Raw genomic sequence first — 27134 nt, forward strand, 5'->3', positions numbered from 1 at the left:
ATATGGGGACTGAGGTAATTCCTAAACCGATTTCACTCGTTTTCACCACCAAGATACAACGTATCGAAGACTATACGCTCACTTAATTTAATATTACTTATAATTAGGTATATGGGATCTGGGGGAAGTTATGACCCAATTTTTACCATTTCAGGTACAGAGAGAAACTGTTATAAGAAAAAAATTCAGAGGGAATGAATTACATTAAAATATCTGAGGGATTTACCCATATTTTCGGTGAAAAATTAACCTTAGGCACTGAGTTCTTCATGTTTGATATCAGGGGCCTTGAAAAGTCATGGTTCGATTTTGACAATTTTTCCACAAGTGATGTCACAGCTCAAATACAGTATTTGTGTAAAGTTTTATTCCACTAGCTTCATTGGTTCCTTATGAATACATTATAAAGTGAACGAATCAGATGGAATTCAAAATTGGGTTATATGGGAAGTAGACGTAGTTGTGAACCGATTTCGCCCATATTCCACCCTTGTCATCAGGGTGTCAAGAAAGTGTTATGTACCGAATTTCATTGAAATCGGTCGAATAGTTCTTGAGATATGGTTTTTGACCCATAAGTGGGCGACGCCACGCCCATTTTCCATTTTGTAAAAAAATTTTCAACCTAACCTTTGCATGGGAGGTGGGCGTGGTTATTATCCGATTTCTTTCATTTTTGGACTGTATAAGGAAATAGCTAAAAGAAACGACTGCAGAAAGTTTGGCTTATATAGCTTTATTGGTTTGCGAGTTATATACAAAAAACCTATTTGGGGGCGGGGTCACGCCCACTTTTCCAAAAAAATTACATCCAAATGTGCCCATCCCTAATGGGATCCTATGTTCCAAATTTCATTTTCATAACTTTATTTATGGCTTAGTTATGACACTGTATAGGTTTTCGGTTTCCTCCATTTTGTGGGCGTGGCAGTGGACCGATTTTGCCCATTTTCGAAAGCAACCTCCTCAGGGTGCCAAGGAACATGTGTTCCAAGTTTCATTAAGATATCTTAATTTTTACTCAAGTTATCGCTTGCACGGACAGACGGACAGACGGACAGACGGACGGACAGACATCCGGATTTCAAATCTACTCGTCATCCTGATCATTTATGTATATATAACCCCATATCTAACTCTTATATTTCTTGGTGACACAAACAACCGTTATGTGAACAAAACTATGATACTCTGTGCAACAGGTTGCGAGAGTATAAAAAAACAATAAATATCTTAAATAGACCTTTAAGACACGGCAATGAAGACTACTATGTAGTCCATCAGAACCACGTCTACTTTTTGAGTCTGAAAAACTTATTCGACTTCCCAAAATATAAATCTAAAACAAAAACGTACAATATAGTACTGCGGATATGTGGCAACTCTTTTCCGGAAATGATTGGTCTATATACCCCTTGAGTATTTAGCTCTGGTCCAATAAAAATATATCTCTATATATAATCATGTTTATCAGTGAGTAACAGAAAAATTTAAACAAAATCAAGTGATATATGAATCGCTTAGTACCGTATGATGAGGCCAATTCTGTCTAATATGTATATAGCCCCCATATTATTTTAGATGATTATTTTCATTATGTCACTTCAAACCTCGACCTCATAGCCTCATAAAACTTCTGATAGACTCAAAGGCTTTTGCGATACGTAAGGGTCTTCTTTACGACCCATACTCATGACTCTTTTGGCATTACAATGGAGCGGCACCTTTAGCTGTCCAAATGGAATCCATCGCAAAAGCCTTTGAACCTACGAACCTAACCTGGTCTCGACCAAACTAATTAATGTAATGACCAAAACCAAACAAGATAAATCGATATACGATTATTAGAATATTTATCGATAATAAATTGTACCTTTGGAACTTGCATCCCTAGTAATTGAAGAGGAATTTTTCAGAAATGCCTGCCTATTATATGTATATTGATAATTGTCGAATGCTCTCAGGTTGTAAACAACATTTACCGAGGCAAAAAACGACTAAAGTTAATAGCAATGCGACGCAACGCTTAACTGCATCGCAAACACTGCGAAATTGCATTCGCACGTCGGTATGTACGAGTATGCATAGAACGACGCACAACGCATGCGTAAGCGTCGACTGCGCAGTAAAATAACCATTGTGGGCGGGCGAGCGACTACGCAGCAGTCAATAAACATAGCCATTTTATGTGACTCGCGCCGGCGCTCGTATTCTCGCTTTCATTCTCGATCTCGTTGGCAGCGCAAGGCTCTGCAGCCACTGAAGCTGGCGTCGTCGGCTGTACAGCGCACCAACCCGATGGGGACTACGTTTAACGGCGCGCAAAATGCCACAACAATTTCAGTCCCCATTGAGAAGTCGATGTGTGCAATTGTTAGTTAATTCGTTCCAACGTTCCATCGTCCATTCGTGAAATTATCGAACTCGTTATTAGCCAGCCTGGTGAACTCGTCGTCCGATTCTTGACTTGCTTGTTAAATTAACAACGAAACGTGCCAAACAAGTCAGTCGCTTAGACGGAGAGTGTGTGACATAGTGCGTCCTGTTGGTGCCAAAAGCCAAGCTAAAAACCAAAAACCAAAAACCAAAAAGCAAAACATAAAACATAAGAAAATATATTCGTATTAAGAAATAAACTGCAATTCGCAATACGTCGCCAAGAACCTGTCTGTCGGCCAGTCAGTTTTTCGCTCGCCACGATCATCGAATTGCCTGACCGATCCGCCAATTGCCTGTTGGTTGGTGGTTTTACAGTTTTGGCAATTTTTCGCTTTTCCTTTCGTACGCCATTCGCTGTGGAGTTTTTCCTTTTTATTTTGCAACTACTGTAGGCGCCTTGCATGTGTGTGCGCATATGTGTGATTGTCAACACAAAAACAATTGATTGTTTTTACGAGTCAATTTTGTTTTTTGAAAGAAGGGCGTTGAAAAGTTAATGTAACAAAATTGTAGAAAAATCTTTTGAACGACATCAGCTAAATATATTGAGAAGCAGCCAGAGCTATCAAGAATCAACAAAAGCAGCGACAGGATAGACAACGTGTGTGAGCGTGTGACAGCAAAGGCACACGGTACATAATCGGTAACAGCCTTCGCCGTTGAGCTTTAAATGAAAGTGTTCCTGCCGAACTGTCAGAATAGTCTTGAAGTGCAAGCGCAGCTGTCTGGTTGAAGTGCGGCCGTAGCAAAAACGACGCTTTCAAGTGCATATCTAAACGTGTCAGATAGATAAGATTCAGCCGATAAAGCGTTAGGAAAAAAGTGAAGTTTAGAAAGAATATTGCTTGCTATTAAATAATTTGAATCTTTCTGTGAATTGTAAGAGTGTTTGAATTGGACAAAGTGTTTGAATAAGTGTTGGATCCGAGCGCCTACCTGGGAAAGGTATACTCATACTTTTACGAGCTATATTCGTGGGAATCGAACTAAAAGGTAAGTTGGATTCTATATCTCATATATTCTATAATGAATTAAGTTTTTAACAAAAAATATTAATCTTTCATGAATGAAAAATCGGATTCTAACTAGGATCTAAAGATTAGTTTGTGCTGACGGGAGATTTTTAAATATTATATCGAATATAAAACAGTTGACATGCTATTGTCGTGTCCATCCATCGAACTGCTCAATGTTTACAATGAGATAAAAATTTATATTAAGACAAGTAAATCTGATAAGCATTCGATTAAATTTATTTAATTGTCCTACAACCTTATATGCATATATTTGGTGTATCCACTAAAGCGCGCCATTCATACCTCGTTCTTCTCCTTCTTTCTAATTGGCGTAATTTGGAAATTCCAAGTCCACCCAGGTCGTTCTACACCTGAACTTTCCTACGAAGTGGAGGTTTTCCTTTTCTTCTGCTTACATCGACGGGTACTGCATCGAACACTTTCAAAGCTCGAGTATTATGTCCATTCCCACAACATGATCTAGCCAGCGTAGCCGCTGTCTTTTTATTCGCTGAACTATGTCAATCTCATTGTATATATATAGGTATTTGTCCTTTCCAATGTTCAGAGGACCATACATTTTTCTATCGAATACTCCTAGTATCGTCGCATCGGATGTTGACAACATCCACGGCTTGTAGATTTTGATTTTGGCTTTTCTTTTCAATTGCCTACTCAGTCTAAAGTAGCACCTGTTGGTAAGAGTGATACTGCGTTGGCTTTCGAGGCTGACATCATTGTGTTGTTGATGCTGGTTTCCAGGTATACGAAATTATCTGTCATTGACGTGGGAGCCAAGACGTGAATGTTCTGACTATTTGTTTGATGACATGGGATATTTCTTCTTGTCCTCATTCACCACCAGACTCATTTGCTTCGCTTCCTTATTCGGTCTGGAAAAAGCAGTACTAACGGCGCAGTTGTTGCTTCCAATGATATCAATACGCTACCAGCTGTACACTCTTATAGAATATTGTACCTCATCTATTCAGCTCTGCAGTTCGTATTTTTTTTCAGCATCAAGTTAAAGAAGTCACATTATAGTGAGTTACCCTGTCTGAAAACTCGATTGGTATAGAACGGTTCGAAGAGATCCTTACCGATTCTAACGGAGCTTTTGGTGTTAACGTCAGTTTAGTTAGTTTTGCGGAGATACCAAATACAGACATAGTCTTACCTTGGTGTACTTAGAAACAACATGTTTATAAATAACTCGGAACAGGTTTACACAAGAGTTTGCTTTCCTAAGACATTAGAGGTACATATCATTTTATAATGCGTCGAATTTGAATTCATCATTCCAGCATCACTTCCCAAGAGCACTTTTAGCACTGTAAAATAATGGGAACTAAGGAATTTAGTGCTCCGAAATTAAAACGATGTGTACTGATCTTCCTTTCTTCTCATAACAGCCGTTCAAGGCTTGCTTTTCGTGTATAACTAGTACATATTCATAAGAGTAAAAACTTGTCTCCTTCTGAACACAATTTCAAGCGGAAAACGTAAAAAAGGTTTCGAAGGTACTGGAGATGGAAACATTTATGTATGAAACCTTTTAACTCATTGAACTCACAGAGCCATGAACTCAGCGACAAACAGTTATCCAGTTATTTTATATCGTTTCACTTATAAAATAGAACAAACATCATTAATTTGCTTCCCTAATTAAAATACTGATCCCTTAAGAAATATCTGGTTTCAATTTAGTATTTACAAAACGAAAATCTTCCACTCGCCATAAATCTTACTCGTACTTAATTGACTCTTAACATGGTAAAATTTTCCACTTAAGCGGTTTACCTTTTCCGTGCAACTGTTGAACAACTTTCGAAAGTTATCCCACACAGAACATTCTAGATTATCCTTGAAGAGGCATAGCAGCGCAAGCCATACTAAAACAATAAAATGCGTAGATTAATGATGAAATTATGGCAAAAAAAAAAAACAAAATATTCTCGCCGTAAAACAAAAGTGAAACTGTAACTAAAGACAAAAGAACGCCGGGTCTATCATTACCCAGTGCAATGCCATTGAAATGCGATAAAAAGCGAAATGAGCAGGAAACGCACGAATTTAAAGTGATTCGAAAGTTGTTTCTCAACTGCAATAAATGTCGGCTGACACCGGCGTTTAAACCGCAATGCATGCAACAATAACATAGCAACAATAACTAAATAACTACAACTGAAATGCATACAAAAAAAGTTGCGGGAAGGCGAAAACGCCAACTAAGATGCTGCAAAGATCAGGGTCACATTAACGGTCATCAGCCGGCCAGCATGCGGTCAGCATAAATTTCTTAATGCCGTTAATGAGGTAACGCAAAGGAGTTTACTTCTCTTGCAAAAATTATGGTGTGTAATCATGTGCTCGCAAAAGGCAACGAAGAAGCCCTTGACTTTACGAGTTAACAAAATAATTGGTTGCGAAATAATTGGTTGCTGTGGTTTCGGCAATGTCAAGTGCAAGGTTTGACTGCGTGATTTTGAAGATTACGCTTCGGTCAATGTTGCTAGGTTGACCGGTTGTGCAGTAAAAATGTTGCTTATAACGACTGAGGGGTGCTGAAAAAGTCTTAATTTTTTAATAGGCTTAAAGGCAGCTCACTTTGACTAAAATGAAAGAAAATGTATATATAAATGGTAGGTCTATAACTCACATAGAACATATAATTCTACGATTGATTGGGATTTAAATGCACAGACATACTATGGGTAGTATCATACTAGCTGAAAAACATTCACTTGTGTTGAAAACACTTTTCGTATTTCTTTCGAAACAGAGAATATAACTGAAATTTTCAGAACTCCTTAATTTCCTATTCACACCACCGGGTACTTCCCAGAACTCAGATATGACTTTAATGTCGTTTATAAGGAAATAAAATGTTTTTATAGCCCCGCCTACTACTACTTTACACATTAAATGCGCAAATAATTTCTAATGAATCTACGAACATTAACGACCTCGTCTGATTAATCAGTTTTTATGTAATTCATGATGTCTGGCAAAACTGAAACACCTTCATCAAAATTCATGTCAACAGTTATTTTTTTCGTGCAAAACAATTTGCATACTCATCTTTTATGATAGACACATATGGTTTTTGTAGGTAGAAATTAAAAGGAGCAAATAACATGTTGCTGCTGAAATGTAAAAAAGTCATAAACCATTTTGGGGGAAATACAAAAATGTATTTTTAAAAGTAACAAGATATGTGATATGATAATAGATTTGTTGATGCATTGAATAAAGGATGGATACTTACATGTGGAAACACTTCAGTTAATGAAATAGTTTAATTGAACAAATTACTAAAATTTGTAATTAATATAATTCTACTTTTTGAATCTTAAATATATCTGGTAAATGGTTGAACCGGTTTTACAGCTATTGTCGACTGGCGCTTCAATACATTATTACTATTGGAGGGTCATAAAATCTTGGAACTGTCTCGAAATGGCAGATGAGTTGTCTAGTAAGACATAAATTGACTCATGTGGTTGGCTTTCAAATGAACTCAAATGAAACAATCAAAGTATGAGAGGTATTGATTATTGTTTCACTAAACATAATGAATTTTGAGTGAAATCGTTAAATTTCATATTATTCTAGCGGGACCTTTCTGTGAATTTTTGTCAATTAATGTTAATTGATCAATTAGTTAATTACTTCATTGTATGGTAGATAATATTAAAACAATTAGGAGTAAAGTGCTGGATTTCTCTTAAAAGTTCAAAGAAAAATGTGCTTCAGCATGGTATAATATATAATCTAGAACGAATACAACAACAACAATTAATATTATTTTTTTAAGAAATCTATTGAATGTTGTCTAAACTCAAAACCACAAAAAATGCTTAAGGTAAGGATAAGATGAATTTATTATAAGCTATGCCCACGCCTAGTATTCACAGTAATTAGTTGATATTTTCTGATAGAACCTAGACAACTTTTTATCTATGGCGTCAACATTTTGAAATTTTTTGATCTAAAATTTATGTTCCAATGTCAGGTGACTACAACTGAGTCACTGCTGACAGAAAATAACGTTTTTTCAGCAATCAATATGTGACAGGTTTCGAAAAAAGAAATAATCATAGCAACAAATCGGGGACTGTTACCGCAATCGCTGATTAAATACTTTTAAGCACAGCTTTGAATAATTCAACATTTTTATTTTAAAAAATCCTAGTTAAATAAAAGTAACGCATTTTACAATAGCAACATGAATAAATTTACAACTACAAAATATTACTTTTTTTGGGGCACTACCCTCTCAACCACTATGGGTATTTCCCAAGAAAGAATTTCAAATAAAAACCAAAATCGAAAGAAGCCCCGTTTGTACATTTCTAGACAGTAAACGCTTTCATATAAAAATGTAAATCTTCTTATAAAAAAACTACTAATTAATAAACGCGTGCACGTAGCAGGAACGTGGTCGCACCGTGTGCGAATAAATTTTGCACATAAAGGCAGATATACTTATATATCTTTATCTATGTACATATGTATATATGTATCTTTGTATATATACATATTTATATATATTTTATGTACGAATATACGTGTGAAAGCGTGCAGGAATACTCAATGACGACATTAATCTTCAAGTCTACAGTTGCGCGGCGCGGCATATAATATTTATGGTCATTGCACTAATAAAGTATTTCTTTATTTTTTACATTAGCAACAAAAAATATAAAATTTAAAAATAATAGTGTGAAATCCATTAGTTGGTAGTTAGGGTTCTGGAAAGCGCTTATTTGTTGTGAACACTAGACTAGGGGACATATTTAGAATTCTATTATTTAATAAGAAGGTGTGGCTTAAAAGCCGGCTGTAAAACGAAAAATAATAATATAATAATAAAACAAGTAAGAAAGGGCTAAGTTCGGTTGTGACCGAACATTTATACTCTCGCAATTTATTGATGTAATTTTATAAAGATAATAAAATTCGACCCATATATTCGGTTTCAAAGTTGGAAACCCTAATATTCGGTATATGGGAGTTAGGTGAAGTTATGACCCGATTTCACTCATTTTTGGCACAGAGTCGATTTATTGGAAGTAAAATATTCCCTTTGAAGTTCTTCAAAATCTAGACTTCTCTATATTTTCGGTGAAAAAATTATTAAAGGCACTGTGGTGCTCATGCTCCATATATGGAGCCATGAAAACTTATGGTCCGATTTCGCCGATTTTTGGAAAGGCGATGGCACACCATAAATGCAGTGTTTGTGCAAAGTTTTGTTCCGATATCTTCACTAGCGCGTAACTTATATATTGTAAAGTAAACGGTTTAGATGGACTTTACAGATCTTGTATATAGGAAGTAGGCGTGGTTGTAAACCGAGTTGGCCTATTTTCACAATATATCATTGGGATGTCAGGAAAATATTACAAACCGACTTTCATTGATATTGGTCGAGTAGTAGCTGAGATATGGTTTTTGACCCATAAGTGGAGCGGAGCCACGCCCATCTGCAATTTGAGTGTAGCTCTTCTGTACCATCTTTACCATGAAATTTAAGGTTTACCTTACTCAATTGAAACGTGTTTTAGTAGTTTTCAACATAACCTTGGGCGTGGTTATAATCCGATTTCCTCCATTTTTGGACTGTATAAGATAGTACCTAAAAGAAACGAGTGTAGAGAGTTTGGTTGATATAGCTCTTGTCATTTACGAGATATGCACAAATAACTTAGTAAGGGGCGGGGCCACGCGCGATGGATCATAGCGCGATCCATTGTGTTTTACTTGGAAAGGTTTATTTATGGCTAATCTACATCTAGTTCGATTAGTTTTAGGTGTTACAAACAATCGTTACGTGAACAAAACTATTATACTCTCTTAACAACTTTGTTGCGAGAGCATAATGAGAATTCAAACACTTTTGAACTACAATTGCCTTTTAAAGCTTTCCTCATGTGATTTTATTTCTAGGTTTTTATATAGGTATGTACTTTTAACTTAAACTCTTGTATTATTCATATAGCATATAGTACCCAAATATATTTGTATTTGTTGTTTAAACAACGGCATCTAAAAATTTCGTGAATGAACTTCCATTCTCTGTCAAATTACTCAATCTTCTTTGGTGCGTGATTTCGTAAATTAGAAAGATCAATAAATGAGTTGTAAAATCCGGCAAGATTTCGCAAATATTCATACTTTTACAGTTGAGTCTTATCTTTTTTAAGAATGGAGGAAAATAGCATTTTAAATATTAGAGACCCTACAGTTGTATTACAGTAGGAAGTCGGAAAAATAAAACAAAAAGGGAATTCAAAAAATGTATATTACAAAAAATCGCTCTGGAATAATAGCTTCCTTCCATTTTACGAACTACGCAATACTAATTTTATTTCAAACCATTTAATTTACTGAAGTAATATTAAGTTAAGGCTTCACCTCATTAACTTTTATGTTTTTTAAAGTAGTATTTGTAAATATTTTTAACCCTATGCAATTCTGCGTGAAAAGCTTGTTGGACTTGCGTTATAGTTCCTAATTGTAAGACCAAACACGTAATATTTTTCAGTTATTTGACAATACGAGCAAACATTTTAAGTGGTAGCGTAGTTTCCCAGTGAAACATACTTGCCAACATTTTTCTTTAAAAATATTTAAGATTTTTGTTCAAAAATCTTATTTTAAACTTCAGCAACAAATACACAAATATTGTTTTTATTTTTGCCCTCAGAGAACACCAACTGTGTTGCACACACTTGAAAATGCAATTAAATAAATTATCGCAATCGTGTGTAAATCTAACATTTTCAGTTGCTAGATAAAATCTGTGAATTTATTAATTGTATCTATGAGATTTACAAATTGCTCAGCAAAGCAGAACAACTGCAACTACAACTGCTCGTACTTGTTCACACTCGTTCTAGCATATTTAATAATCACTTAGTAGGTAGTCATATATTGGTAATGCGCATTTGTAATGGTTGGAAAAGTGCTAAATGTACATAGGAAGGCGAGCATTAAATACTTTACATATAAGTTTGTTGTTTATTTGCTGATTTCGTTTCGTTTTTGTTTTTTGTTTGAGTTGCTTTTGCATTTAGTGCTACTTACTGGTTTTGCGAGTTCAAAGTCCTGCATGCTTAAGGCGGATGTGCAAACACTTATTCAATATGCTTGTTTTATGTATTTGCCTAACACTGAAGATTGAGGCAATAATTTTGTCTAATTGTCTAATTTTTTCTAAAATGTGACTACTATATATTTATTGAAGGCAATATGTTATAATTGAATAGAGGGTTTTAATTAGATGATTATAAAAGTTTATATTATAGATATAGTACCATTATATTAAATATGTAGGTACAATGCATGTTCAAAAAATAATGGAAATTTTCGTTTTTTAAAAAAAATATTTATTCATTCGTCTACATTAATGTTGTCGACTTTAAATGTAGTCCTCATACGATACTAATGCAGTTATGATAGCGCTTCTTCCAATCGTCGAAACATTTCTCAAACTTAGCCTTTGGCTCTTCCAGCGATTTCTCGTAAATAAAACAAATTTTATTAAAGATATATTTCTAATTTAATATAGAATTAAAATAATTGACAATTTAACTCTGGGACAATTGGAAATTCGAAAATTCGCTTTATTTTTTGAACACACCTTGTATATACTACCTTTCTTGGTACCTCTTGAGCGCCATAACTGTCAATCAACTTCGTCATAGCTACGAACTTCGCGTTATATCAGTTAATCAATATCTCATCACTCTTTAAGACACTGATTTTCGATCATTTGAACCCATTATGCAAGATATTTACACAAGATGAAATGAGATATATCACCATTTCCAAGGCGGCCTTTACAGCCGACAGTGATTCTACAAACTCTAGTTTCATGAAAATTGCCTTTAGTGTTTCACCTTCTTCATCTGATCGTTTCGAACTCGTCGATACAAACCTATTAGACAGGGAAACTTGATGACCCTAAATTGTACTTTAAACTTCAAATAATTATTTTAACTTACCCAACTTCGTAACCCAAATAATCGATTGATTTTCTTGGATCATCGAAGTGAGGACAAATCCTAGTTATTCAAATTTCATTACCTTTGTTTTTGGTATGACGTCTATTACTATAAATCTGCGTCTTAAGAAAATCGGTTAGTAAAAGTCCTCTTGATCTTATGCTAATGTAGGATTTAGGATTAAGTAGATGCTTCCGAAAATACCACTTATAAGATTAAGGCACTTTATTAATAAAACTACCATTGAGACCATATTAGAACTATATATAATTCACCAAACGGGTGAAATTTCTTCAACATTAGTATAATGGTATATTATATAATTTGGAAAAAAAATCGCTTTTATCACGATAACTGAAATCACGCTTAAAATAATAGTAAAACACGCTTTTCTGTAAAATAATTTCAATCATCTCTTAATTATGGGAAAATTACTTAAACTATGCTAATGATTGGGTCTAAGATATTGGGTAAGTGGGAAGTACCCGATGTCGGTGTTAGATAAAGGTAGTAGAATTCAATTGATTGCTTCACATTGAATATTGTTAATCGAACTTAGCGGCTTGAATAACAGAAGAAATCAATAATTTCATGAAACACTTGTCACGAATTTTCAATTTTGAGTTAGGTAATTTCTTAAATAATATAAAAATATAACTTGGAACTATTTGTCAATAATTTTTTCAAATTTTATTTGCTTCAGTTACAACAAGACTGATAGAAAATAGAATATGACAGTTTTGTACCGTTTTTTTGGAGTGTTTTTGACAGAAAAAGTGACGGTAAGTGACATCTTTTTGTCTGTCGTCTATGTTTACAATTAGTATGAAACTTTGACAGTTATACCATAATGTCACTTCCCATTCATGCGCTCGTGACATCTTATAGTCAAACACAAATCAATGGCACAGTCACTCCAGCCCCGAACAGCTGTCACTTAACGTCTTTACTTAACAAATTTACGTAATCAATCACCAATATTTGTGTTAACTAATTTTTGTAAACACTTTTGAAAACGCATAAAAAGCAACACACAAAAATATTTCGTAAAACCACAGCCAAGCAATGACGTTAGTGAGAACAATGCGCATGCGCAGATGTAAATCATGTACGCATGTGCGCATTCAGTCGATTACATCTTCACCTGCCACAACAAAAAAAAAAAACATGAAAACGATAAAAATGTGACAAAAGCGTTGCAGACCGCAGCGACCGCAATTTAGCTGTCAGTGCGACAATGGCAATGACATTGGCAGCGATTGTCAGTCAGTGACGAAATGCAAAGGCTAACAAGCACTCCAACTGTCCACCGACGAATGCTTTGATCTTTTCACATACATATGTTTGGAAACAAGTTTCTGATTTGTATTTATTTATTAAAAAGAAAACTACAACAATATTTTTGTTGTTATCAAAGTATGGCTGCATTTGCGACTGCGATACTATTTGATGGCCTAATCTCGCTTTGTGCGCATGAACTTGAACAAGGTTGGTCCACAGTGTAGCTTAGACTTTATTATGCATGACATTTGAAAATCGTAAAATGTTTGTTGTTGATAAAAAAAGAACTACAACAACAATTAATAAATAAAATACCTTTTGTTACACTGTTCCCTGATGTTTGAAATAAAATAAGCAAATATATAGATGACAGGGTTTTACGATGCGTCGAGACAAATGACCGTAAAATCAGCAAGTAGCTTTGCTCGGCGTTTACGCAAACACACACGTAATGCCAATGAGATTAACGAAGAACAGCAGCAAAGTACGAGTACATTCAATTTACAATTTACATTTATTTTTATTTATTCTGGCGGCGAGAAATTAAAGCTAATAGCAAACGTATCAGCCATTTGGCCGTTGAGCTGTTCAAAGCAAGTAAGGTGGTACGAAGTTCGTGTAGCTTCGTGCATTTTATGTCCTCAACTGTTATATAATGTTCGGTATGTATGTATGTACGGCTGTTCCTCAGAGGGAAACATACTTAGGCTAAGAGAGTATGTCCTTTGTGAAGCCAGGATAAACTTACTTGATGAGATATTAAGTTTCGACAAAGCGCCCAGAACTTACTGCTGGTCGGAAGAGATTTTATACTAATAAACGTATATGTCCAATTTCGAGCCATCTGCGTAGAAGCTTACCACGTCTCTGCTCCAGTAACTCCATACCATTCAAATCTCCATCGACGGTCTCGATGATGATGGCTTCGGCGATATGTTGATCATCTAATAATCTCTGGAAGAAATCGAGGGTGCGTGGATTCTTGAGTGGCCCAAACAAGCAACTACCCTAAAAACATAGCTTTCCTGATTTCTACGATTATAAATTGTTAGAAAAATAAATATGAATCCTTGCAAGCTTAAATCGAAGATGGATAAATAGGAGATTTGTGGGTGTATCGAACTTCGTTAATCTTGACGAATCAGCAAAAAAAACATTCCCTAAACAATCTCGGATATGTTAACGTTATCCAGATTCTATGACTTTCTGTTATCTTATGTTATGGAATCCCTAGTATTTGAGCACTCTTCACTTGTTGAAAAAATGTGATAAAACTGGGTTGGTACTTTGTCAATATTCTTTATCAGCGTCTTCAAGGTTCTTCATTGAAATCATTGTGTATTGATTTAAAGCAAAACTTTTAAAGGAAGTTAAGATCCCTATTGAAGTCAGTTCCTTCGTTTAGAAATTGAAATTACCAGTTGATCTGTTGTTAGTTCCAGTATTATATGACCTAGTCCTACCTACTTCTTCAATGTGTTATATGAACGGATTTGCTTCATTCAGTGTTTTTTACATAATTTCCTGAATAATAATTGAGGAAAGAAATTTATTTGAAAATCATCTCTCTTGACCTTTATAAAGACCCTTTGTTAACAATTAAAATTAAGCTTTAACTCTTAGAGAGGCACGTGGCGTAATGGAAATGCAAATAGAAAAACAAACTACAAATAAAAATGTATTATATTATTTGTTGAACGTTGATTTATGATATAATGCAAACGTCGCTCAATTAAATTTTTGCGTAATTTTTTCAACGTTTTTAATGTCACTTTTGACCTTGCAAACTTTAGGAAGCGTTTTTATTTATTTGTCACTTTGTAATTGTTGATTTTTTGGAAAGCTTTCACTCAGAGCTTTCACTGTGAAAGCTTTTTAATGAAGCGCTTGATTTGGTTTTGAAGTTTTTGAAAGGCTTTTTAAAAGCTCATTTGATTTTTTTTTTATAGCCTGAAGAAGCCCACGTAAAACATGAATTCAAGATTTTCTTAGTGCAACTGGATCAGTTTTGTGGTTATCATTTAGAATATTGGCAATATTTTCATGCTACTAAGCTTCGGGTATAAAAAGTGAATCCCACTTAGTGGCTTAACAGGTGAATAACAATGTCGTGCCGTGTTGAGATAAATAAATAACAGCTCGTATGTTAACTGTAGTCAACAGCTGATGTACGACTACGCTGGTTATTTGCTGGTTTGATGGTCTGGTAAATGTGACAAAGATGTCATCGTTAAAATAATAAAGTGCAAATGAAGTTAAAGTAAAAAGTAGTAAATAATTAAGAGCGCAGGAGCAGGCAGCGCGTGCAACGTGTTCGGCATGACAATGTGCAAAAATTAGCTGCAAAAATTATAATGTGCAAAGTAATGATGCGGCATATATGGTACGTAGGTGCATATATACCTAAGAGGAGGAGGTGGAGGCAAGGAAGGGTGGGTGATAATATATTTACACCACATCACAGCACTGGAGCGCTGTGTAACGGTGAGGAGCCAATTTCGAATACTGAAATTATTCACTTCGAAAGCACTTGCTACGGGGGGGCCTGTGAGGGTGTGGTGGCTTGTGTAATCATGCAAAAATGTTTGATTGTCGTAAAATCGGAGGACTGCATTCTGTGTGTGTTGAGAATGTGTTTAAGCAGCTGAGTCAGTTTCTGCATCACGAAATTTGCTGAAAAATGAATAAAATTTTAACTTCTGTTGAAAAATAATTAAAAAAACAAGTTAGTCAATAAAAAATGTACCGCGCAGAGTTATGCATGTCTTTTGTCGAATATTTCGAAATTTTTTACACGATTTAAATTGTTCCTTCGACAAGCAATCAAATTAAGTTTATAAATGAGCAATTTGCATACGAAATGTTTCTTTGAACGATAAAGTAGAATGAGAAACAATTAACAAATTAAATGAACTGAACATAAAATGTTTTTTTACAAGCTTTAATGTTCTACAGTACAGTAAGTTGATCTGTAGTGCAGTGAGTCTTCAGAGTCTTCAAATCACAATCGTTAGGTTACCGTGTCTTTCATAGCATTAGCCTTAAATAATAATCTCTGAATACCGTCTCCTTAACCATTCTGGCCGATATGACAGTCTTCGGGTTCACCATGTAAAGACTACTGTTTAGACTATGCCGCGTCTCTGAGTTCGATACGTTACAAAACCGCAGAAATTCCGAACTATAAGACAGTTTTCGCCCTCTTTGGAGCCGGTTCGCAGTGTAAAGACTACTGTTTCGATTGTTCCGTGCCACTGAGTGAGATCCATGTATCGTCGATTGTCACAAAACGACACAGAAATTACTTCGGCTTACGTTGAAATAGTTCCAGACACTGCTTTGATACCCATCGAGCCGAGAGTTTTCTCATGTCCAATATTTAATGCAGGATATGACGTGGTCTTGGGAGATATATGTGACCTGGTCTACGGAAAGGGGCTTAGGTGTCAAAAAATCAATTCTTTTTAGTTGATTCGGATGGAAGATGAGACGTGATTCACGTGATAGAATCCAAAAAAAAAAAAAACTAGTTTTCGCACGTTAGCTCCCTTTTCGTAGACCAGGTTACATATATTTTCTTAGCTATTTTGGTCACCTTTAATCTACCTACGCTCCTCAAAAATTCAAGTATATCCTTGTTGAAACTCGTTAAACCAATTTTTAATGATCGCTCCTTGATTTTCATTTTCGCTGATGAAAAATTTTAAGCTAAAGCAATGCTCCTTGGTTATTATTTAGATCTTTCGAATTTTATTGCACCCAGAACCTTGATGAAATTTGACAAAAATAGGGTTTTTGAAGAAATTATTTAGTTATTTCTGAATCTATTGTCATTCCCCTTCAAAAAAGAATTTATATAAGCATAAATTATATATTTAAAAAACGCATATCAGTCAAGTTAAAACGCAAATAATAAAGTGAATTCAACTGTCACTCAATCAAGAAGGCAATTAGTGACTTCAGTTGAAAAAGTGAGTGAAACACTTCGACAAAATTACTGAAAAGACTCAAGTATTAATAATAAATTTCAAAATACTGCACTCAAACTCTAACAGTTGAGGTTAATGGCTTAATTTACATATATTACGCCGTTTAGTGTTGGCGACACTTCCCACAGGAAGTGAATTTAATTTCAAATCAATTACTAAAATGAAATGTCAAACATTTTATATATGCAAACAATAGAAAGTAGAACATGTGAGTGTCTGCGTGTGGGGCACTCCCACCAAGTTCAGCACTCACGTCGATTTAATTAAGCGCTTGTCAGTCACATCTTAATCCGACTTCGTCTTAATTACAATTTTTCCAGCGACAGCCGATTAATAATAATTATATATAGAAGCATAAAAATCACATACGATTATACGATGGCAGCAAGCCAACTAACAAGATCAGTGGCAACTGAGGATAAATGCCAATCAACAGCTGTCAGTGTTGACGCTAACACTTAAGGTGAATAAGACGCTAACTAATATTATTCAATTTCAGACGCACTAATGCGTAAATTACACCGATTTATTTTTATAAAATAATAAAACAATTAAACAGTTTTTTCACGTTTTTGTATATGGACGTTTTATAAAAATTGTCTTGAAAAAATGTTGGTTCCTTTTAGGGTCTGAAAAGTTGACTTCTATAAAAATTGTCTTTCGTTTAAGCGGTTAGATCAGTTTTGAAACCTCACAAAAGACCGAGTTTATGTTAGGTTAATGGACTGGTTCAATGGATCCAATTTGTATTGCTAAAATCGCTAGTTCTTTGTGATGCCGCTACAGACCTTTAAGCGTCGACAAAACGCTTTGAGCCTGTTACAAATTTGTTAAGACAGTTAATACCTATTCCAGCCAATTCTTTTGGTTCACCCAACCTAATGCTACCGAGATGTTTCAGCCATAGTAAAAGCTCACGGAATCTAAGCTCCTTGGACAGCGTCCAGTAGCCTACCATTGCGACGAGTCGGCTCTTGCTGTGACTACAGTAGTAGTAATTGCTGGTAATTAATCAATGCCTGCCGAGCTCGTTCGACTTCGAAAAATACAATGACAGAACGCAGGAGGTCAGTGGGCACCTGCTCATTCCCAATCTGAAGAGATTGCGGTTAAAGCGCAGCTTTTCGGAGCAGTATGTCTGCTACAGCTTTAATGACAGCTACTTCTATGCACTGTACCTGCAATGGTCCGGTAGCATAAAACTATAATTCACGGCGAGGTTCTTACACAAAACCTTCCTTGTGGACTTCGTTGCATTCGTGAACAAATTCATTGCTCTTCTTATCCAAGGGCTTCGCAGAGCCCAGATATCATTCGTTGAAATGTGATCAGAAAAGGAAACACTAGAAGTACATTTCGTGGCGCAGTGATTAAACTTTTCAGGGATGTAGTTGAAGCAGCCGAGGATTTCGAAATGTTCCACATTGGATCCATTCATATTACCAGCATCTCTGAGTATATGTATATCAATGGGGATTATACAAAGGATGGATATAGCCTAGGTAGGTTAGCACTTCAACAATTTATTCTTCAATGGATGGTTTGTCTATATGTAGGAAAAGTGCTAGCTTTGACAATTTATTCTGGAATGATGGAAAATGGAAATCGGTATTTGCTTCCATTTGACTATTGGTGTTTTAAGGAAGAACTTTTCATATCACAAAAATGCTCAAAGGTTTGACATTCTATTACAAGAGATAATCGGCTCAACATAAAAGACATTTTGAAGGTTTGGGGTGAGACTTATATGGAACTAAACATTCGTTTTTCCGAAAACGACCGTTAGATTGCGCTGTGGTGCAAATAAAAATTGAAATTCCACATAAGAACTGCTTCCTTGTCTAACAAGGCAATAAATTCAGATTTAATGTGTTTGATGTACTATATGTTAATTCTATTTATTGTTATTGGAACACTTGATTGGTGTTCAGCAACTTTTAATTGACTTCTGATAATTGAAATGTCGTTAATTCTTGGTATTGCTATTTAATTGTTGATTTTATGAACTTGTATGGGAAATAGACTTGAAGATAATTGGAATTTGAGAATGATTTATGTAAAATTTTTATATTTTATTGATTAAAAATACAAAAAATGAATTTCTACTAGTTTTAAAAAGTCAAATGTGCAACATAACCTCAAAATATGTATGTGAAAAATTAAAAAAAATTTTTACATTTTTTTTTAATAATCTTGATACATTTATTTCATTGGATTTTAAAGTTGAAAGCTGAAACTACATTTACAGAACAACAAACAACAAAAAACAAAAATACTGCTATAAAAAAACCGTTTATTTATGGACTACTCAACTAGGCAACGTCTCTCGCTTTCATAAGAAAATCAAATATTTATTAACACATGTATTTAACATTAATGTGAGAAATACTAAATTAACTGAGTGTTCAGCCAGCCATAAAAAAGCTTGGACTGAAATATAGCATTTTTATTTAAATTACAAAAATGAAATTACAAGAAAAAAATTTTATTAATAAATATTTAATTTATTGCAGTGGCGCTCTATTATAGCAAAGATCATCACGAAGGAATTTCATTGATTTTTTTTTTTGCAAATGAAATTTACACTTAATAAACACTTGTTGCAAGGTAAATCCCACCGAAACCCGTTATGGCTGCAACCAACGCTCTAATATTATATTATTATTATTTTTTTTTTGCTGAAAACTACTTACATAACACGTGGTAATTATTCTTTTCGTGTTGTTTATTGTTTTCTTTTTTTTTTTTTTTTTGTAATTTTCTTCTTAAGCGCACGAAAGCGCAGCGGGCGGTAGCTTGCTATAATCAACAACTTCTCACCGGTAATTAATAAATGTGACTTTTCATTGGTTTTATGTTAATGAAACACACAAAAGGGTATTATTAAATTGTCAATTCATAAAGCGGCAATTAATATTGGACAGAGAGAGAAATCTGAGGTGTGCCGCTATAAATTATAGGAAATGTAATCGATAATGAAATATTGTAATATTGTAATTTTACAGCGCGGTAGCCATGCCACTGCTATAAAACTGTAAAATTTATGTGCTTATTAGTGTCAGTAAAAAAAAAACAACAACAAATAAACCGTTAATTAAATAAGCGCGTGTGAAATGCGCATTACGGATAATGTGCATGCACAAAATTGAATTGAACTTTGAGCTGTTCAATTGCAACAAAAAGTTGCGATGTAAAAATAAAACCACAAAAAATTCAGTAATTGCTGCTGCGTCTGCGCAATTGACTTCCACTAACTGCTGTCAAATTTTGTTTACACATACAGTCAAAGTATCTCAATACCACAAATTGATTACCTCGAAAATTGAACTTTTGTCCAAATTGCGTTGCTTTTCATGTCACTTTAACTTACTAAGTAATTGCTTTTGTTGTTATTATATAGTTAATTGTTGTCATCTTGTCATTGTACAACAAATAAAAGCTGTCAAAATGTTCACATAAATCTTGATGGCTGGCAAAAACCAATAAACCAAATTTTCTGGCATTCCTTGTAGCCATCAACAACATCAAAAACAACAACATCGGAAACATCAACAATAACAACAACAATGTCATCAGCATCGTTGGTGGCGTCAACAAAAAAAAAGGTCAAAATCTTCATACAAAACACTTTTCTGGTTATTCTCAATGGAAGTTTTACGAATCAAATAAATAGTATTCGGTGTTTTAATTGTTTCTTTGCTTGTTGTTGCTGTTGTTGCTTTGACGATACAAACTCTTTCAAGGTTCAAGCACTGTCGCTGACACAGGAAGCAAAATGTTGCGTATACGCCATGTCGGCACGTGAGCGTACGTACTTATTGCAGTGGTGTGCGACCTTAGAAAGTCGCTGTTGTCAAATTAGACGCATTTGTACATACTCGTAGAAATATAATTTAATTGTTGCTCATAAAAATAATTAAATAACGGTATATTTTTATATACATTAAATTAAAACCAGTGCAGTTCACATCTGCGAAATGTTCATGTTTTCGAAAAATAATCCAGAAACAATAAGTTAATATATGTTTACACATTTTAATACACATTCAATTGTTGTTTCGAATGTTATTTAAAAAAATCAACCAATCAATTTTTTTTTGTTTTTTCTTCCCTTAGTCGTGTCAGTATATTCACATCATTTTGATCGACGACTGCATAACTAGCCAATTATACCGCTTTGTTGTAATTTTCAACGGTTTCATTTGGTTTGATTTTCTCCAGTGTCTCTGAGACGGTTTTATCTTAATTTGAAGCCTTCAATGACTAGCGTCAAAGTCAGCTTGGTTTTCCTTTAATTTTGAACGCCGATTTTTCAACAATAAAGCACTCTCTGGCCAGTTCTAATTTCGCATACGGATAAACCAACAATAAAGAGCTCCCCCTATTTTGGACAGCTCTGAAGTACTGAATCGTTTTAATGCCAGAAATCGTGAATTCAGCAATATCATATTTCTTCGATAAGTACGTCAAACTGGACTTTTTTTTCAGAGGTTCAGGGAGATATTTTCAGCTTTTTCTTTTAACGTCATGCTTACAGATTTCTTAGAACACATTTTTAAATCAATTCTAAGGTGCAACGCTTCATGCAAATCCAAAAAAATCAAGTAATTTACTATTAGGGGATTCCACTAGGTCTTAATTATTTAAGATCGATACAAAATATATTCCAATATTAAATAGTTTATTTATTGTATTACACTTGCTGAATATATAAGTTAAAAATAAAAATAATTTATTTTTAAAGAAAAAAATTACTAACAGATAAAAAAATTACACGTTTTTACAATTTTTTTAACTTTGGTGAACCCAAAAATTGTTTCAACCTTCTATACCCATTACTGAAATGTATATTTGTATTATCTGTTAATAATTTCAAATTGTAGCAAATATGATTATTTCAACTAATTGCTAACAACAATGCCTTAGGTTTGTAGCTTGTAACCGGTTTGCGATTTCAGTTAATTTTTAAACAGAATTGCGCCTAATTGTAGGCTTAACATCGATCTATGCATTTTTAATTCACCAAAAATTTGTTTTAACAATTTTTAAATACAGAAAAAAAGCATGAAAATGTATAATTCATTTAGATTTCAATGTACATTACGCCTAAATGTAGACAGCGTTTGAAATTAGGTTCCAAAGAAACATATTTTAATTAGTATTAACAAACTGAGGAACATAATTTGAGTTTCAGTTAATTCGGGACCTCACTTAAATATTAAAGAAATAGATCCCAGTTGTAATAATAAACTTTTTATATTTTTAAATTATTGAAATAATTGAAAAATGTATATTTTTCTTGTTTTAGCAACTACATTGCGTAATTCATATTAATGCTTAACACTAATCATACCAAGACTTAATATATACCTATTTCTACCATAGCGGGTCAAATGACCCGACTGTATGTTTCATGCTTGAATGTTTGAAATATGGATGTTAGGAAGGAAATAAAAATACAAATTAAATTTATTATGATTAAACAAAATAGTATGTTGAGCATTTCTATTACAAAAGCAAAAAATACAAATTTTTATTCATAGTTCATCGCATTTTTTACATATAAGTGTACATTTGTACATTTTCCGCAAACATATTTTTTACATTTAGATTTTGTTGGTTTTATTTTCTTTACAGTATCCTATTTGACATCTCATACGTTTATAAGTATCGGTAGTAGACTTAGGCAACGATCCTTTCGTATTTTTTTCTTGTTTTGGTTGTTCACGGGCTTCTCGAAAATCGGCGCCAAGTTCTTCTGATAGCTTGAGTAAAAACCTTGTCTCGAGATATTTTCTCTTGTCGTTTGCTTGTATAAAATCCTGGCATTTATGCCAGCCTTGGAGAGACCAACTGCAGGTGTGCCACCTATTTGTATATCTTCCCAAACAGATCCATCAATTGTAACATTTTGTTCATTATTTCTACTTCACTTTCTTCCGAACTTGAGAGTAATCTTATTCTTTTTCGGCCACTACATACATTCACAATATTTTCCTCTTCATCGTCAGTATATGTAGAATCAAACTCATATTTATTTGCAACCAATATATCTTCATTATCAGAAAATTTATCTTCACTAATTTCTGAAAACTCTTCGCCAATATTATTTATGTCTTCTAAGAACTTGTACGGCCTTGTTTGCTTCGACATTTTTCTGGATAAAAAATTATCTGTATTCCTATAGCTATCAAAATAAAATATAAGCTAGGTACTTATCAAGACTTTCAATTTTTGCCACTTTTTATTACACTAAAAAGCTATTTTCAATCTAAAATTTGATATTTTCTTGAAATTATTTTGAGCTATTTTCGTTGAACTACTTTACGCAACAGTCTTTAGAAGAATGTGCAACTTACTGACTACAAATATGACTCGATAATCTCATAAAACAGAAAAATTCTCTCCGGGTCAAATGACCCGTTGTGGTAGATATCGGTATACAACAAGGATTACTCAGAATAAACAAAACAAAAACACAACAAAAATGTTTTTAGAACTGCACATTAATTACTTATAAAAAGTCATGAAGTCAAACTTGCAAACGCAATAAAATTATACGTGCATTTTAAATGCAAAAGTTCAAAATGGGTCATTTGACCCGTCATGGTGTGTTTAGTGTTAAGACTGTATCTGATTTTTGAAGGCAAATATAAGTTAAGAATTTGAGGGGTAACTTTGAATATAATTTATTTACCTATGTCTCAATATCCCGAAAAGAATTAATTTGGTATGATAACCGACCTAGTGCTATACAGTACTCTCAATGAAAGTAGCGCCTAAATGTAGGCATTGTTTTGGATAAGATTTCACACAAAAGCAAGGAGTTTCCACAAGAATTGACAATAAAGTGATTAACAAATCCGCTTATAAGAAAAACGGTCACTGATATTGTTAGTTTATGTGCAGTCAATAGGAATACATTCTCATGATGCAAATCAGTAAAGCATACCTTTAGGCTTAATATTTAAAAAACCTTTCTTTGATCATTTTTCGTAAAAAAGTTGGGTATGTTTATAACACACTAGCAGACCACTCCGGCTTCGCACGGGATTAAACAAAAATTTCAAAAGATATAAGTTTTTACACATTTTCTCATACATATGTATGTACTTTGCCGTTTCTTGCGTGGGTTCATTTTAGAAAAAGTAAAATGAGGAAAATTCGAACATAAAATAATATTTTATTTACAATTAGCTAAAACTTGATTATGAACTCTAGCCTTTGGTGACCGTTGTCATTCCACCTGTCCTTTGTGAGGTTTTAGTGGCATAGCAAATGGGTTAAAATATTTTTTAAAAATATTTCTCGTGAAGTATTGATCAATGAAACCGACATATATATATTTTATTTATAAATATTAATTTTACATTTTGTAACCTTTATTTAATCGAAATTGCCAATAGCAGTATTTCACGACAAAAATTAGCATTTCTTTAAATTAATTATTTTTTTTCCAACAGCAAGGCTCTTTATGCAACTTAACTTAGCTTAACTACTCTAAATTGCAAATATTAAAACGAGTTAAAACACATACACACTCACAAATTAGATTTGCTTAATATTTGTGACCAAAGTGTCCAAAGCGGTTTGCCAAAAACTAAACTGATTTAAATCAATTTTGTTTTTTCGCTTAAACATTGCAAAGCGCCAAACCAAGAAACGTTTACAAAAACACTGCGAACGATCGTAAAACAGCGATTGCCACAGAGCGCATTTTGCGTGTTTTGCAATTACAAATACGAGTAGACGAGTATATGTACCAATGTACAAATGTACGCATGCGTTTCATTATGGATGTGTAGCATGTGAACAGATTGGTACACTCGTACGCATGCGCGTTAGACCTAATTCCGCTGGCGCATCCAAATAAGCCGATAGCCCATCACCAACTTGTTCGATGCCTATGTTTGGTGGGTGGTCAGTTCACGGTTAAACTAAATGGAAACAGCGCAAGTGACAAAATAAAATGAAAACATGAAAAAACAACTACACAAAAATATAAAAACAAAAAAAGTCGAACGTTTTTACCAACAACACCAAAAAATGACAAACTTATTAGTAATAGAAAGAAGAGCAGAGCAAGCAAGGCGAAGAAAAAACCTATTTTTGTTTTTGCAATAAAACATTGTAAAATACCAGCAAACAACAACAACACACATCGAAGACGCTTAAGCGCTTGGTGTGACAGCTATGACAATAACAACAACAAAAACTAAAGCAATTTCTGTGGCAAAAAATGTGTAAACCAGATTTTTTTGTTTTGCTTTTGGGCCTTCTCCATTTTTGGCAAACAATCGCCGCATTTTAGGCCAAAAGCGCCCCTTTTGCTCGTCGCTCGTCACTCGCTAGTACGCCGTTGGCTTTGCGCCGGCGCAGTTTAACCTTCAGTGTGATGTGGTTAATAGCTTGGCAGCTGTTTGATGGGCGCTCAGTGACATTTGAAATCAGTGTTATTGTTGTTGTTGTTGTTGTTACTGATGATTTCAACAACATGAACCAGGAATCATTTATGCGCAAGTGCCAATGCCTACAGCTTTATGGCATTTAATATCAATGACTGCTTTATTTCACTTGTCATTTCCATGTATTTCGGCTCTTTTGACCTCTCTCCCTCGCTTCGTGCTCTCCTCACCGCTGATTATTTATGCCCGAAAGCTGTTTGAACGACCTTGACTTAATTTTTTTGGGTTTTTTTTGCTGCGAAATTTGTTATAACTTCATCATACAATGGGGTATTAGTTATTTGTTCATAAGCGATAAATTGTCATATTTATACAGAGTAACGGTACTTACATGTTTATGACACCAAAATCAACAGATGTTAGATAATGTCATTATACTCAATAAATGAAAAAAAAGTTTTGTTTGAAAAATTAATAATAGGCATACATTTTGAAATTTATGTCAGTAAATATTTTGTTTAAGTCTTTGGATTCTCTTCAATAGGCCCATAGTTTTCTCAATATGTTTACCATAGTTTTCATAAAAGATAGGAAGAGTTAGTAATGAAGTCGATTTCTGACCATTTGTATACAAATGCTTCTTCTTCTTCTTTACTGACGTAGACAACGCTTACGCGGTTATAGCAAGTTAACAAGAGCGCGCTCCGTTCTTGCTTCTCACTTTTTGGTGCTAATTGGAAGTTCCAAGTGCAGCTAGGTTCTCCACTTGATATTTACAACGAAGTGACTTCCAGCAGCGGGTACTGCATCGAACATTTTCAAAACTACATCGCTTTCGTCCATTCGAACAACATGACCTAGCCAGCGCTGCCGCTTTTTCACTTTCATTCATTCACTTGCGGCCAGGAACTATTCTTTTGCATGTGACTCGATCAGTACACGACTTCTGGTCTAAGACCTCTGTGTAGCCAACAGACAACCGTTTGCAGGAAAGTTAATTTGAGAAGGAGAAGGCGGGTGTGCGTAGGATTTGGGACCCACCACGTAAAAAACCTTCACAACGTAAAGGAAACAGCCTCGGATGAGATGCAATATGCTGCGTCGGTATATAAAAGTACCATCTTTACGATTTTTTTGTTACTGTTCGAGTGGAATTTCTGATCATTCACAAAAAAGTCTAAAATTTTACGTAATAAATACACGATGGGCAATAAGTGATAAGTGGGCCGCCCACTTATGGGTTAAAATCCATATCTCAATCCAAGAAATTCGATTCATTTCATCTATTTCTCATTCCAATGGTATGGTTTGAGGATACGTCAAATCGATTCCATGCCTATTGGCCTTGTATCGCAATTTTGAAGTTCTTCTGATTCGTTCATTTTAAAATATATAAATTAAGCATCAGTGAAGATATCGGAACATAAATTTGCACAAGTCCCGATTTTAGAGTAAGCCGTCTAAAAATCGCCGAAATCGGACTAAAACTATAAGGCGAATATGAGGACCTCAAAGCTTGTGCCTAATTATACCCTGAACAGGGTATATTAAGTTTGTCACGAAATTTGTAACACCCAGAAGGAAGCGTCGGAGGCCCTATAAAGTATATATATAAATGATCAGTATGTTGAGCTGAGTCGATTTAGCCATGTCCGTCTGTCTGTTCGTCTGTATATATACGAACTAGTCCTTCAGTTTTTAAGATATCCTTTTGAAATTTTGCAGATGTTATTTTCTCTTCAAGAAGCTTCTTATTTGTCGGAACTGCCGATATCGGACCACTATATCATATAGCTGCCATACAAACCGAACGATCGGAATCAATGGCTTGTATGGAAAACTTCCGCATTTTACTACATATCTTCACGAAATTTGGTGTGAGTTATTGTTCATAGAAATAATTTAATCTCCGAAAAATTGTTCAGATCGGTTCACTATAGCATAGCACTATAGCATATAGCTGCCATACAAACCGAACGATCGGAATCAATA

General features: G+C 34.4%; 1 protein-coding gene across 1 annotated transcript in view; it reads left to right on the plus strand.

Moving 5' to 3' along the window:
• The first annotated feature begins 2328 nt into the window (after positions 1 to 2328).
• LOC105209164 (elongation of very long chain fatty acids protein AAEL008004) overlaps positions 2329 to 27134 on the plus strand; it is a 102108-nt gene continuing 77302 nt past the window's right edge. Inside the window, exon 1 of the mRNA XM_011179417.3 lies at positions 2329 to 3432. The gene's annotated coding sequence lies outside the window, so the exon portion shown is untranslated. The remainder of the gene's footprint in view (positions 3433 to 27134) is intronic.

Source organism: Zeugodacus cucurbitae, chromosome 2 (assembly GCF_028554725.1).
Source record: "Zeugodacus cucurbitae isolate PBARC_wt_2022May chromosome 2, idZeuCucr1.2, whole genome shotgun sequence".
Classification (NCBI taxonomy): Eukaryota; Metazoa; Arthropoda; class Insecta; order Diptera; family Tephritidae; genus Zeugodacus; species Zeugodacus cucurbitae.